This window comes from Penaeus vannamei, chromosome 4 (assembly GCF_042767895.1).
Source record: "Penaeus vannamei isolate JL-2024 chromosome 4, ASM4276789v1, whole genome shotgun sequence".
In the NCBI taxonomy this organism is placed as follows: Eukaryota; Metazoa; Arthropoda; class Malacostraca; order Decapoda; family Penaeidae; genus Penaeus; species Penaeus vannamei.
Window position 1 is genome coordinate 31,472,660 of NC_091552.1, and position 15,000 is coordinate 31,487,659.

General features: G+C 46.7%; 1 protein-coding gene across 1 annotated transcript in view; it reads left to right on the top strand.

Annotated features, from left to right (window-relative positions):
• Positions 1–15,000, top strand: part of LOC113817500 (C-signal) — a 66,967-nt gene that overhangs the window by 44,150 nt on the left and 7,817 nt on the right. The window lies entirely within an intron of this gene.

Sequence of the window (15,000 nt, forward strand, 5' to 3'; positions counted from 1 at the left end):
TCTTTTTCACACCCCTTTAACTCCCTCTCTCTTATCCTCTCCCTCTCTCTTATCCTCTCCTCTCTTTTTTCCTTCCTCCTTCTCTATATTCCTCTCCCTCTTCCTTCCTACCTCCTCTCCCCTCCTTCTACCTTCCCCTCTTTCTTTTCCTCCTTTTTCCTCTCTCCTCCACCTTTTTCCTTCCTCCCTCCCTCTCCTCCCACCTCCCCCTCTTCCTTCCTCTTCCTTCCTCCTCCCCCACCCATCCCTCTCCTTTTCTCCTTCTCTCTCCCTCCCTCTCCCTCAATTTCTCTCTCTCCCTCCTCCCCCCCTCACTCACTCTCTTCCTCCTCCCTCACTCCCTCCCTCCCTCTCTCTCTCTCTCTCTCTCTCTCTCTCCCTCCCTCCCTCTCTCTCTCTCTCTCTCTCGCTTTTTCTCCCTTACTTAACATTTTCACCTTGACCATTAGCAGACGCTTAACATCATCCGAACACACCGCAGCATTAGCATCTGGAACGCAAATGGAATCGAACACTCGCTTATAGAATTCCGATACAGGGAAGGACAATTTAGCCGAGGTTTACTGTATCTGTTTACGCGTTCCAACACACTACAGTACATTGTGTCGCGGGATGAGGGGGGCTAGGGGGGAGGGGTGAGGGGAGGGGAGGGTGAGGGGAGGTGAGGGAAGTGAGGACGAAGTGGTGGAGGGGAGGGGGGAGGGGAACTAGGGGTGGGAGGGAGGGGAGGAGGGAGGGGAGGGGAGGTGGAGGGGAGGTGGGACTAAGGAAACTAGGGGGTGAGGGGAGGTAGGAGGAGTCTGAGGGAGGGGAGGGGGAGGAGGAGGAGCAGAGGAAGGTGAGGGAAATTAGGAGGTGATGGGGGAAGGGGGAGGTGAGGGGAGGAGAGGAAGGGGTGGGGGAAGGAGGGTTGAGGAAGTCGATGGAGAGGGAGAAGGGGGGGAGGGTGCTGCTGGCGGTGGTGGAGGAGGAGATGGAGGCACAGGTAGAGGTGGATGCAGTGGTGGCGGAGGAGGAGGAATAGGAAGAGGAAGAGGAGAAGGGATAGGAAGAAGAATAAGAGTAGGAGAGGGAAGAATTGGAAGAGGAGATGGAGGGGGAGGAGAAAAAAAGGATGAGAAAAAGAAATACGAAGAGAAAGAGAAAAGGAAAGAAAAGAGAAAGAGAAAAAAATGCCAAAGAGAAAAAAGGAAGAAAAAGAGAAAACGAAAGCAAAAGAAAAAGAAGACAAACAAAGATGTATCAACGGAAGGAAACAGAAAGACCCCCAAAAAGAAGGAATAAACAGAGGAAAAGGGAGGAACAAAGACGGAGTGAGAGGGGGGGGGGAGGGCGAGAGAAACCTAATGCAGAATCATATGCAGATTAGTCCCAGCCCGTGAACACCTACCGCTTCCCAAAAGCTTTGTTCCTGACCGAACCTTAGTGAACCCGACCCGACCACTCTGAGAACCGTGTTTACGAATCTTTTTTTTTAATCTATTTTTCTGATGGAGATGAAGAGGAGGATTGAAAAAAAAGAAGAAGAGTTTAATAGGGATATAGAGCATCCCTTCCTCCCTTCCTCCCTCCTTCCCTCTCCCTCTCCCTTCTTCCCTTCCTCCCTCCCTCTCCCCTATCCTATTACCCTTCCCCGTCCCTCCTTGCGTTATTCTTATTTATTTTCTTTTATTAATCAACCAATAACAAGCGATGATGAATTGGCCATTAGTTAAGGGGCCGATTGGTCGTTTTCGGCAGTCGGTGGCGCTAATGGGAGAGGATGGGGGGTGGGGGAGAGAGGGAGAAGGGGGGAGTTAGAAGGGGGGCTTAAATGGGAGGGGAGGGTTGGGTAGAGGGGGAGAAAGGGGGAGGAGGTGGAAGGGGGCTGAAATGGACGAGGAGGGGGAGAAAGGGGGGAGCAGGAGGGGGGTTCAGATGGGAGAGGAGGGGGAAGGGAGGTTCTAATGGGAGAGGAGGGGGTGGGGGAGAGGGGGGAGAAAGGGGGGAGGAGGTGGAAGGGGATCAGAGGGGAGAGGAAGGGGTGGGGAATGGGAGGATAGTAAGGGGGGGAGGGGGTAAGGGGGAGGGGGCACAAATGGGGAGAGGATGGAGGGAAGTGAAGGGGAGGAAGGGGGGAGGAGGTGGTAGGGGGGTTCAGTGGGGAGAGGAGTGGGTGGGAGGAGAAAGATGAAAAAGTAGAAAAGAGACCGAAGGAAAAGGAAGATGGAAGAAAGGATAGGAGGAAGAAGTTGGAGGTAGGGATGGGAGGAAAGAGGTAGTAGGGGTGGGGAGGGGAGGGATGGGGGATCTAAATTGAATTACCCTCATAACATGGAAAAATGAGGACGTTACAAGACCATCACGGGGACATGCTGTTTGGCACGGGGAGGAGGGGTTGGGGAGGGGGGAGAGGAGGAGAAAGGGGAGAGTAAATAGGAGGGCGGAGGGGGGAGGTTGGGGGAGAGATATGGGGGTGGGAGGGAAGGGGGAGGAAATCGGTGGGGGGGGCAAGGAGTAAATGGGAAGGGGACAGTGTTGGGGGAGGGAAGGGGGAGGAAAGGGGAGGGGAGGGGGATTCACAGGATTCAGCTACGGTCTATAAAATACAATAGAGGGGAGAAAGAGGGGAGGCCAATGAACAAGTGCCACAGGTTGAGGTGAGTGCCGCGGTCGAGATAGGGGAGGAGAGAAAAGAGAGAGATAGAGAGAATGTATTAAAGAGAAACGGGAGAGAAAAAGAGCAAGAATTACGGAGAGAAAAGAGAGAGAAAAAGAGCAAGAATTAAAGAGAGAGAAAGGGAGAGAAAATTAAAGAGATAAAAGAGAGAAAAAAAGAAAGAATTAAAGAGAGAAAGAGAGTAAGCATTAGAGAAAAGAACAAAAAGACACAAAGATAACGAGAGAGATAGAGAAAAAAAACAAAGAGAAAATGAGAGAAAAGAGACAAAGAGAGAAAAGAGAGAAGGAAAGAGGATATGAAATCAAAATAAAGGGAGAGAGAGGTGAAAGGAAGAGAAAAAAAAGAGAGAAAGAGATAGAAAAAAAAGATAGAAAAAGGGAGAAAAAAAAGAGAGAAAGGAGAAAAAGAAAGGAGAGGAGAGAGCAAACATGAGAAAAAGGAAACACAAGAACAAGAGACATAAGATGATAAATCGTGGATTAAGAGTTTAAAATAGGGGATGGAGAGAGAGAGAGAGAGAGAGAGAGAGAGAGAGAGAGAGAGAGAGAGAGAGAGAGAGAGAGAGAGAGAGAGAGAGAGAGAGAGAGAGAGAAAGAAAGAGAGAAGAAAGAAAGAGAAGAGAGAGAAGAGAAGAAAGAGAGAGAGAGGAGAGAAAGAAGAGAAGAAAGAGAAAGAGAGAGAGAAGAGAGAAAGAGAAGAGAAAGAGAAAGAGAGAAAAAGAAGAAAAAAAGAAACAACAGAAAGAGAAAAAACCAGAAAAGAGAGAAAAGAAAAAAGAAAAAGAGAGAAAAAAAAAAGAAAAACAGAAAAAAAATAAAAAAAAAAGAAAAAAAAACCCAAATCGGAGACCGGAAGGGCTGTCCCCGCAACGACTTCACCGAAAACCCGATTCCCGATCATCAAGGAATGAAAAACGTATCGGAAATTCGAACAACCGCATTAACATATTCGGAAAACAAAGCAATATTAACATCACCACGGAGGACTCGGTCTCCCCCCTCCTCCTCCTCCCCCTCCTCCCCTCCCCTCCTCCTCCCCCTGCCCATGGCCCCTCCCTTAAAAAAAAAAAAAAAAAAAAAAACATTGACAACAAAATTACCGATAGACATTGGCAACTAATAAAGAAAACACAATAAAAGGATGACGAAGAAGAAGAAGAAAAAGAAGAAAAGGAAAAGAAAAAAAAAGAAAAAAAGAAAAGAAAAAAAGAAAGAAAAAAAAAACGTACTCCCCAAAAATAAAATGAAATAAAAAAAAGAAGTACCATTACCACGGATATTATGGGGTGGTGAGGGTGGGGGAAGGGGTTACGGGGATGGCAAGGGTGGGGAAGGAAGGGAGGAGGAGGGAGGAGGGGGTAAGTTCAACAGGGGGTTCAATCTGGTAATGCAGACTAAGCCGTAAGGTTCACAATGGCTTGCAACGCCGCCGGGGAAAACTTTATAGATCGCTTCGGTTGCATTTCGGATACCAAAATACCCACTCCCAATGACCCCGCCCCCCAACCCCCCCTCCTCCCCCTAAACTCCATTCGGACTCAACGTCGCCTCCTACCCCCCCCTCCCTCCCCTCCCCCCACACCATCCAATGAAACCCTCACCCACCCCTTCCCCCTTCCCCACCCTCCCTCTATCTTCATCTCTACCCCAACACCCCAACGCCAACCCCACCATCACCCTAATCCCACCCCCACCCATACAACCCATCCACCAATACAACCCACCCTTCAAACCCACCACCCCACCCCAACCCCCAAACCCCCCCCCATACACACCCCCACCCCCATACAACCCACCCCACCCCACCCATACAACCCACCCCCCACTTCAACCCCCCCACTCCACCCCATCAACCCACCCACCCACAAAATACCACCCTTCAACCCCCTCCCACTCCTACCCCCACCCCACCTACACCCCACCAACCCACCCACCCACAAAAGTACACGTTCCCCCCCCGGAAACCCCCACAAACACCGCCCTCAAACAGGAGATACGATCACATCTTAAGGGGAAACTTAAATTAAATTTTATCGTCTGGGCGAACGTTACCATTTAATCACGTGGCCATAAAAGAAAAAAAAAAGGGAGGGAGGAGAAGGAAGGGAAGGGGAAGAAGGAGGAGGGGAAGGAGGGAAAGGGAGAGGGAGAGGAGGGGGAGGGAGGAAGGGAAGAAGAGAGAGGGAGGGAGGAGGGAGGAAGGAGAGGGAGGGAGGGAGGAGGGAGGGAGGGGAGGGAGAAGAGAGAAAAAGAGAAAGAAAAAAATAAGAAAGAAAGAAGAGAGAAAGAGAGAGAGAGAGAGAGAGAGAGAGAGAGAGAGAGAGAGAGAGAGAGAGAGAGAGAGAGAAGAGAGAGAAAGAAAGAGAGAACATAAAAGAGAAAGCCAAAGTAAAAATAAACAACAACAGGAAAAAAAGCGAAAAGAAAGAGAAAGAGAGAGAGAGAATCATCCCCCCCCCACACACACAACCCGCCTTCCGTGCATAATGAGATGCACATGCAATTCAAATCCTCATTAATGAGATCCCGAAATGAAACTTTCTTGCACTCCGTTTGATGGGAAGACAATAACAGCGCCAAGACAAACTCACAAACTCCTCACAAATACGGAATAAAATGAGGCAGCGTGTCTATGGGCGATGGCAACCCTTCGGAGACACAGGCAGATAATATGCTTCCATACGGAGAGAGAGTGAAAATGAGAGAAAGAGGGGAGAGAGAGAGGTAGAGATGGAGAAACAGATAGAGCTAGATATAGAGAGATAAAGGGAGAGAGAGAGGTAGAGATGGAGAAACAGATAGAGCTAGATATAGAGAGATAAAGGGAGAGAGAGAAGAGGAGGAGAAAGAGAGAGAGAGAAGAGGAGAGAGAGAGAGAGAGAGAGAGAGAGAGAGAGAGAGAGAGAGAGAGAGAGAGAGAGAAGAGAAGAGAGAGAAAGAAGAGAGAGAAAGAGAGAGAGAGAGAGAGAGAGAGAGAGAGAGAGAGAGAGAGAGAGAGAGAGAGAAAGAGAGAGAGAGAGAAAGAAAGAAAGAGAAAGACAAAAAGAAAAAGAAAAAGAGAAAGAGAAAAGAGGCCGAAAAAACAGTGAGTCCCACAACCACCATAAACCGGGGTGGCATCACCATAAATAGGGGAGCTCGAGGGAGGGGTTGGGGAGGGGTTAGGGAGGAGGGGGGAGGGGGCGCCCAGCTGAGTGATGGGCGCAGAGGACGTCCCTCCCCCCGCCCTTATTTCAATCGGGCTGGCCCTTTCCTTCCCCTCTCGCATAGCTCGGATGTATGGGCGGCCTCCCCTCGGATGAACTGACAGTGTTATGATGCAATCATATGTAGCTGAATACACTGCATACCGGCAACGTGTACAGTTTGCACGGGTGTGTGTGAACGAGTGCGTCGACTTGTGAATGTCTTTGTGTGTGTGTTTTATACCTGTTTTCTTTTTTTTCTACTCTTTTCTCTTTCTTTTCTCTCTCTCTCTTTTTCTTCCCCCCCCCCCCTCTCTCTCAACTTTTCTTTCTTTTCTTTTTTCTATCTCTTTCTTTCTCTTTCTCCTCTCCCCTCCCCTCCCCTTTCTCTCTCTCTCTCTCTCTCTCTCTCTCTCTCTCTCTCTCTCTTTCTCTTTCTCTCTCTCTTTCTCTCCCCCCTCCCGCCCTCTCTCTCAATCTCCTTCTTTCTCTTTCTATCTTTTCTTTCTTTATTTCTTTCTTTCTTCCTCCCTCCCTCCCCTCCCTCCCTCTCTCTGTCTCTCTCTCTCTCTCTCTCTCTCTCTCTCTCTCTCTCTCTCTCTCTCTCTCTCTCTCTCTCTCTCTCTCACCTTTCTCTCCCCTCCTCCCCCCTCTCTCTCAATCTTTCTTTCTATTTCTATTTTTTCTTTCTTTCTTTCTTTCTTTCTTTCTTTCTCTCTCCCTCCCCTCCCCCTTCTCTCTCTCACTCTCTCACACACTCACAAACGATAAATTAGACGCGTCGCTTAGAATAATGATGTCGTAATGGTGACAAAAGTAACAATGAAAATGATAGGTGTCGACCGGGAAAGGAGAGGGGGGAGCATGGGGAGGGGGAGGGGGAGAGGGAGAGGGAGAGGGGGAGAGGGAGAGGGGGAGGGGGAGAGGGAGAGGGAGAGGGGGAGGGAGAGGGAGAGGAGGGAGGAGAGAGAAGGAGGGAGGTGGGAGGAGAGGGAGGGGAGAAGGAGAGGGAGAGGGGGGAGATGGGGAGGGGAGAGGAGGAGAGGGAGAAGGAGAGGGTGAGGGGAGGGAGAGGAGGCAGGTGAGAGGAGAGGAGAGGGGGAAGGGAGAGGAGGGGAGGAGGAGAAGGGAAGGAAGGGAGAGGGAGAGGGCGGAGCATGGGGAGAGGGGAGAGGGAGATGGGGGAAGGGGAGAGGGAGAGGGAGGGAGAAGGGAGAGGGGAGAGGGGGGAGGGTGTGCGTTTGTGGCCAGTGCTTGTCTTTCTCATGAAACGACTGGCGAAAGAAGTATAGCAATAACACAAGAACACAGGAGTGACTTTGTGTGTGTTTGCCGGTAAAAAAAAGTGCAAGTAAACAAACAAAGAAACAAATAGATACGCAAAAGACAAAACACTTTTGCACTTTTGCTTTTCTCCTAACTTCTTTCTTCTCTTCTTTTTACTTTCCTTTCTCCCTCCCTCCCTCCCCACTTTTCTCTCACTCTCTCTCTCCCTCCATCCCCACTTCCCTCTCACCTCTACTCCGCTCCCACTCCCTCATTTTATACCTTCCTCCCTCCTTCCTAATTACCTCTCTCCCTCCTTCCCTCACTTCCCTTCCATCCCCTTCTCCTTTCCCTCCCTCCTTCCTCCTCTTCTCTTAACCCTCTCTTCCTCCTCCCTTCCTCATCCTCTCCCTCATCCCCCTTTATCCCCTCTCCTTCCTTCCCTCATCCTTACTCATCATCTCCTCGCCCCCCCTCCTTATCCCCTTCCCCCTTCCCCCCAAAGCCTTTCTCTCCCTCTAAACCCCTAAACCCAACGACCCAGACACAAAAGAAATGAGAAACGACATGAGAATGAGGTGAAATACATGTGAACGCCCTCCATTTCTCGAGGAAAGATCCCCCACCCCCACCCCCACCCACGGCTTTCTCACGCCTCCAATACCTCCCCCACCACCCACCACCCTCCTCTTACTCTCCTCCTCCTCCTCCTCTCCTCCCTCTCCACTCTCACCCCCTTTCACATCCCCCTTTCTCGACCCCCACCCCCCCTTCCCCTATCAAATACCCTATCTACATCCTCCCTCCTAATGTGACCCCCCACCCCCACTTTCTAGTGACCCCATCCTCACCTCCGACCCCTCCTCCCCCTCTAACCACCCCTATCCATTCCACCCTCCCCCTCCCCCTCTAACCCTACCCCATCCTCCCTTCCTAAGTCATCCACCCCACCCCATCCTCCCTTCCTAATCATCCACCCCCCCCCCCCTCCCCCTCCCCTTTCACACAAGGTTCCCTAAGGTGTGAGAGCTGTACTGAAAGGATGAAAGGCTGACTGTGCTAATCCTGAGGCCTGAGGGAGTCATGGGCACAGTATTCCCATTTTAGTTGTCTAGTAGCCCATACCCTTCAAGGGGACCCTGAGGGGTGGACTGTTTCTTTCCCCAACATAGTCTACCCTTAATTGGGGAAATGAGGCTTGCCCCTTCATAAAATAGCCCCAACCATTCAAACTCTCCCGGGTCCCTAACCCCAGGCTCTCCTTTGATCACAACTCTGAACACTGCAACTACTACCCACTCCTCAATGCCTACTAGTACATTATCCACCCAAGTCATGGCACAATCTTCAGGAGACATTCCTACTCTCCCAACTTCCTCAACTTCATCACCTTTACCCCCACAACCTTCTTCATCACTCACCTCCATATTACTACTTTACAGCCTTATTCTCCGCCTCTCCATAATACCACCTCCATCAATAATACTCCCTCTTCCACACGTCCCCGTCCTTCTACCACCCCCATCTCTACAAATATCTTAAATAATCTATTTAGCCCAGCCAAATGGGACCGATTTTTCGTGATCCACTCACAGCTCCTACTCTGACAACACTACTCTTTCAACAATGTTTCCAAAAACAAGTAAAGTCTCTCCGTAGCCGACCCAATAGTTCCCGTCTCGTTACTGTTACATCCGAAACCCAAGGTATAGCCTTATCAACTCTTAACTGATCTCTCTAGCAACCCCATTCCTGCAGAACCTCATCCAACCCTCAATACTTGTACCTTAACTGTCTCTATCTCCCCAGCAAACTGCCCTATCTATAACAAAAATTGGTCAGATTGTGGATAAAACTGACTCGCCTGGCTCATGGACTCTGATGTAATATCAGTACACTGCTACTCCATTCCTCCTAGAGGTCAGCGTAAGAACCCCACCAACATTGCCAAAATTACTTTCCGTAGACATGACCTTCCCTTTAATATTTACATTAGTGGAGAATCCCTCGCTGTCCGACCATATCAACCTCCTCCCCGTAAGTGTCAAAACTATTGCCTTTTAGGACATCCTACCAAACGCTGCCGTTTCACAGCCCAATACCCTCTACATGCCCGACCTGGTCATAGCTGATCAAACTGCTCTGCACAGTCACGCACATGTGCTAACTGCGGCGGCCCCTATTATGTATTTTATAGGGGATGCCCCTCTCATAAGTTTAAATCTAAGGTGGCAACTCTCAGATACAGACTTGGTCCCACTCTGCGTGAAGCCAGACAGGAAGCACCTCGACGAGGCTTCTCTCTTACTCCCTACTCCAGTAATGCCACTCGCTCTGCCCCTCCCCGTCCCTCCCAAGATATTCCTATACCCTCCCCTATCCCTATCTTTCCTACATCTTACTTCCCCACTTCTACCTCGTACCTTCTCCAGTCAAATTCCTTTGCCACTCTAAATCCAGACACTCCAATCTCTACTGCAGCCCCAACACCTTCCCCTCTCCCTCCCCGCACTACCCGCAGCAGACAAACTAAACGTTCCACCCCTTCTACCACACACTCACCTCCTCCTACCTTTGCCTCTACTCCTCAGACAAGGCTCCTCCCCCCCCTTTATAAGAATACCATTGTCTCACAAAATTCTCCAGCCAAAGCCATTACAGAAACTAAGACATTCAGAACTATCACCTCGAGTCCCAAAATGACACCAAGAGCCACCATCCACCTTCAAATTCCAAACTCCCGCTCCCTCCACACTCACAGTGACTGCCAATATCCATCCTCCTTCTCATATTCCCCCTACACCCCTTCCTTCTATCCCCCCCCCCAGCTCCAACTACACCTACATTCACCCTCCCTACATCCCTTCTATCCCTTCCACTCCCTCCTGGATACACACGTGAATCCTTTATGTCATAGCTATTCCAGTCCAGATCCTCCACCTCCTGATACTAACCCCCCCCCTCTAATTCCTTATCTCACCCCATAGCTCCTTCCCCTTAAAATTCTCTAACACGCATTGTAACCGTTATCACTCATAGAACAACTAAGTTCTAGATCTCCAACATTGGAATATTCGCGGTTTCCGTTCTCACAAACTTGACCTACGCCATACCCTTTCTTCTTATAACCCATCCATTATCTGCCTCCAAGAGACTTTTCTTACACATCCTCCTATACCAATTCCCAACTACCAGATTGTCTTTTCCTCACACTCCCTTTACGTCTCGTCTATACTTATCCATCAGAAAATACCTTATGTAATACCTCCCTTTCATACCAATGTCCCGTGCACAGTTATCTTTCTTCGCCGTCGGATCACAGTTATTTCAGTCTGCTCCCCTTCCCACTTCATTGACTTTACTGTCATTGAAACTCTAATTGAAACTCTAGCCACCTTTCCTCGTAGTTGGTGATTTTAATTGCGGCCACACTCTTTGGGGTGAGTCTATCACCACCTCCCGTGGCCGATCCCAAGAACGCTTCCTCTCTACAAATGACCTTATTATTCTTAATTCAGATCGCCCGACACACTTTGACATACGCACGCAATCTTCTTCATACATACTGTTAAATTATCAGTCTCCTCGTGACCAGCTCTTTTTCACCGGAACAGACGTTGGGAGACGGCTCTCGCACACTTATTGGCCACAATCGTCTAACACACTCCTACCTGATGTCACGTTCTGATCCGCCTCTATGTCCTCTGTGTAATGTCCATCTTTCAGTTCCACACATTCTGTTGTCCTGTCCACGCTTTGCTACAGCTCGCACCTATGCTTTCCCCCACCTATTCTCCTTTCCCCGACCTCCCAACATATCACACATCCTTGCAGAATCCCACACTCTGTTCTCCTTCATCAGACGCATACATATCCTTCACGTGATCCAATCCCCGTACCTAATCCCACCGTAACCCATTCACTCATCAACTCCTTTACCCATCTTTAACTTTTTCAATATTACTCTTGATAGTTCACGCATAGCAACTGCTAACTCAACCAGCCTTCACTAACCTTTACTGTACCTTCCAATAGTGCTACGTGACCTTAGATGTCAAGCACATTTATTTTGCTTTCAACTATTCAACATCACTAGTGAAAGTATGTTATCTCATTGCTAATTAATCAAAATTCATGTAAAATAATTTGCCTCATTTTGGTAATGACAGAAGGTTGAGTTTAAGACCGTCTTATTTATTTGTTTATTTGTTACATTCTTGGTGTAATGGCTGGTTAGCCGTTCTGCCACCAGGAGTATACAACATTTTACAGATGGATTGTGATGAAAATGTATGCCTAGGTTGCTCATGGGACAGGCGGTGATTTGTTTTGAATTACCTCTCCAGCCTGGATCAAAATTGAAAGAATATTCACAATAATGATGCTGCAAATAATGGGTGTTTAATTGTGTAGTGATAAAGGCATAGATAGGGGATAATTTAAACATGCACGACAGTAAAAAAAAAGTTGAAGAGACGACATTGTGAAGAATTGCTGCAAGTTGGCCCTTGGATGGATGCTGGTGCCTGAATTTGATGTGGAAGTGATGTAGTAGCCATGGAGTGTGTCAGAGGTCAGGAGAGGTCAGGTGTGCATTTCCTACCATGACCTAAGGTAAGAGTAGAGCATTTTAAACACTTTTAACGGGTTGCTATTTAGTTAATTATTAATAATTTATTACTAACCTTATTATCTATTAATGATATAGTATCGATTGGCTAATAATATAACAGTATCGATTATCTGTTAATGATATTATACTATCGATTATCTATTAATGTTATTATAGTATCATTTCTGTTATTATGATCTGTCATTATATGAATTTTGGTTCAGATTGATACCTGATCTCTGGCCACAAGAAATTCCTATTCATTACACGGTCAATTGTCTCTCTTAAGGATTCTGAGGTTGTTTAAAACTACTACTACTGCACTCTCTCTCTCTCTTTCTCTCTCTCTCTCTCTCTCTCTCTCTCTCTCTCTCTCTCTCTCCCTCCCTCCCTCTCTCTCTCTCTCTCTCTCTCTCTCTCTCTCTCTCTAATTTCGCGGCATAGTATCTCCATATATGGGTAGAGAGTGAGAGGAATCCATCGATACCACTTTCGTGATAGGTTATGCGAAGGTATTGATTATTAAAAAAAAAGAAAAACGATGTGAATGATGTAAGGAGCAATGAAGAAACCTTATTTTGGTCACTTGATTAGTATTTTCACCTCTGGCATAGAAGTGCAAACAGTCTACGGCACTCTATAGGTACACGTCCCAATTTAAGAAGTGTTCGGCTAGTATACACTGTATTTGATATGCATTTTAAAGTGCGTGTAATAGGAGGGAGAAAGATAAATTGATTCATTTTTTGCAAAATAGTTTACATACCCTGCAAAAAGCTGGGGTAAGATAACCAAGCATCTACCGAATTATTTTAATTATTTAGGATTAGAAATAGGAAATGAAAAGTTCATTATAAATTCAAAATATGAGCAGTGCTTATTCATAAATTTTAAAGTGATTGCGATACACCGACTGTCCCTGTCAGAGAAAGAGATAGATAGATAGATAGATAGAGAGAGAGAGAGAGAGAGGAGAGAGAGAGAGAGAGAGAGAGAGGAGAGAGAGAGAGAGAGAGAGGAGAGAGAGAGAGAGAGAGGAGAGAGAGAGAGAGAGAGAAAGAGAGAGAGAGAGAAAGAAGAGAGAGAAAAGAGAGAGAGAGAGAGAGAGAGAGAGAGAGAGAGAGAGAGAGAGAGAGAGAGAGAGAGAGAGAGAGAGAGAGAGAGAGAGTGAGGTGTGTGAGAGAGAAAGAGAGAGAGAGTGTGTGTGTGTGAGTGACTGAGTGAGTGAGTGTGTGAGAGAGAAAGAGAGTGCGTGTGTGAGTGAGAGAAAGAGAGAGAAAGGGAGGGAGTATATGTGTGTGTGTGTATGTGTGTGTGCGTGTGGTGTGAGAGAGAAGAGAGAGAGAGAGAGAGAGAGAGAGAGAGAGAGAGAGAGAGAGAGAGAGAGAGAGAGAGAGAGAGAGTCAGAGGGAGAAAGAGAGAGAGAGAGAATGAATAAGAGAGAGAGAGGGGGGGGGTAGATAGATAGATAGATTGAGAGAGAGTGTGTGTGTGTGAGACAGGTCGGGGAGCGCACCTGTAAATTTCTCAACGCTAATATTAATGTCAGTCAGAATGACAGAGATCAGCAAGATTACAAAACTGAAATGCATGACAAAAGCTGATGATTCACCCGAGGACCGCGTCATCCGCCTAAGACAGAATCTGACGCGACCTTGAACCATCTGCAGATGCCCGACGTCCCTTTTCAAGTTCTTCGCGATAAGTGCAGCTTCCCCCATTTTTCTTTTATCTTTACAGTTCTCCATATATCACTTTAATTTGCTTCCAAGTATATTTACGATTGCCGTGTATCCAATGTGCGTCTCATCATGTTTGAAGTGGCGCTGACGGTGCAAGTTCCGCAGTGAGAGGATGTCTTGGAATGCACATCTTCCTCTGTTTGCGATGTGGACCTGGGATCGTGTGGATTATTGCAACAGAGGGATTGCATGCAAGTAGTACAGCGCGAGGATACTCCGGAATACCCACACAGTGATTACGTCTTGTGATCTCTTCTTGTCTCGAAAGACCGTTGAAAGTCGTCGAAATTACTATTAGTACAATATAAAAGACCTAACCAGGAAAAACACGTACGATCAAGTTTGCAGGCATATTTGAATAGGAAATTCCAAAATTAGGGAACATTTCATAGCATTCATTGATCATTGTAAAAGCATTCTCTCTTCCTTTAATTACAAACTTTGCATTAATGTATAAGCCACTGTCAAGGAACGTTTTTAAAAGCAACGATGACGCATGAAAGCAAATATAATGACTTTTAGTTTTATGGTATAACACTTCTGCTCTCGTGTATCGCTTGCTGTGGTGATTTTGCATTTTGGAATAAAACGTTAAAAGAGAAGGAGGATTGCGAAGAGAAGGGATAAAGGAAGAAAAAGGGGGAAGCGAGGGGAAGATGAGAAGAACGAAGCAGGCGCAAAAGCGAGGAAGTAAAAAAAAGGAGGCAAAACGAAGAGAGGGAAAAAAGGAAGGAGAGAAGAGGAAAAGCGAATGGAGAAAGAAAAAAAAAATGGGAGATGAAGAAAAAGACGGCAAAGGGAATAGAAGAAGGAAAATAACTGAGAGGAGAAGAAAGAGAGACAAAGGGAAGAAGAAGAACAAAAGGAAGAGGACAAAATAAAAGAAATAAGGAAGAAAGAGGAGGTTGGGTAGAGGGAAATGGAGGCAAAGGAAAGGGATGAAGAAAAAGGAAGGAGAAAATAGAAAAGGGGCAAAGGAGAGAGAGGAAGAAAACGAATGGAGAAGAAGAAAGAGGGAGGGAGAGAAAAGAGAAGAAGAAAAAAGAAGGGAAGAAAATAGGAGGCAAAGAGAAGATGAAGAAAAGGATGACAAATGGAAAGAGAGGAGAAAAGAAGAAGAAGGGGATAAGGCGCAGGAAAAGAGAAAAAAGAAAGAATATATAAAACAAGTGGATAGAAAAAAAGAATAAGGAGGCCAAAATGGAGAACAAAATAAGCAAAAGAACGGTAAAGAAAGAGGGAGGAGAGAAAAGAGAAGAATAAAAAAGAAAGGGAAAAAAATAGGAGGCAAAGAGAAGAGGAAGAAAGTGATTACAAATGGAAATGAGGAGAAAAGAAGAAGAAGGGTTATGGATAAGGCGCAGGAAAAGAGAAAAAAGAAAGAATATATAAAAGAAGTGGATAGAAAAAAAGAATAAGGAGGAGAAAATGGAGAAGAAAATAAGCAAAAGAACGGTAAAGAAAGAAAAAGAAAAAAGAGTCACAGAAAAGAAAAAAAGGAAATATCTTTAATTTTTCCTTAATTGAAAAAATA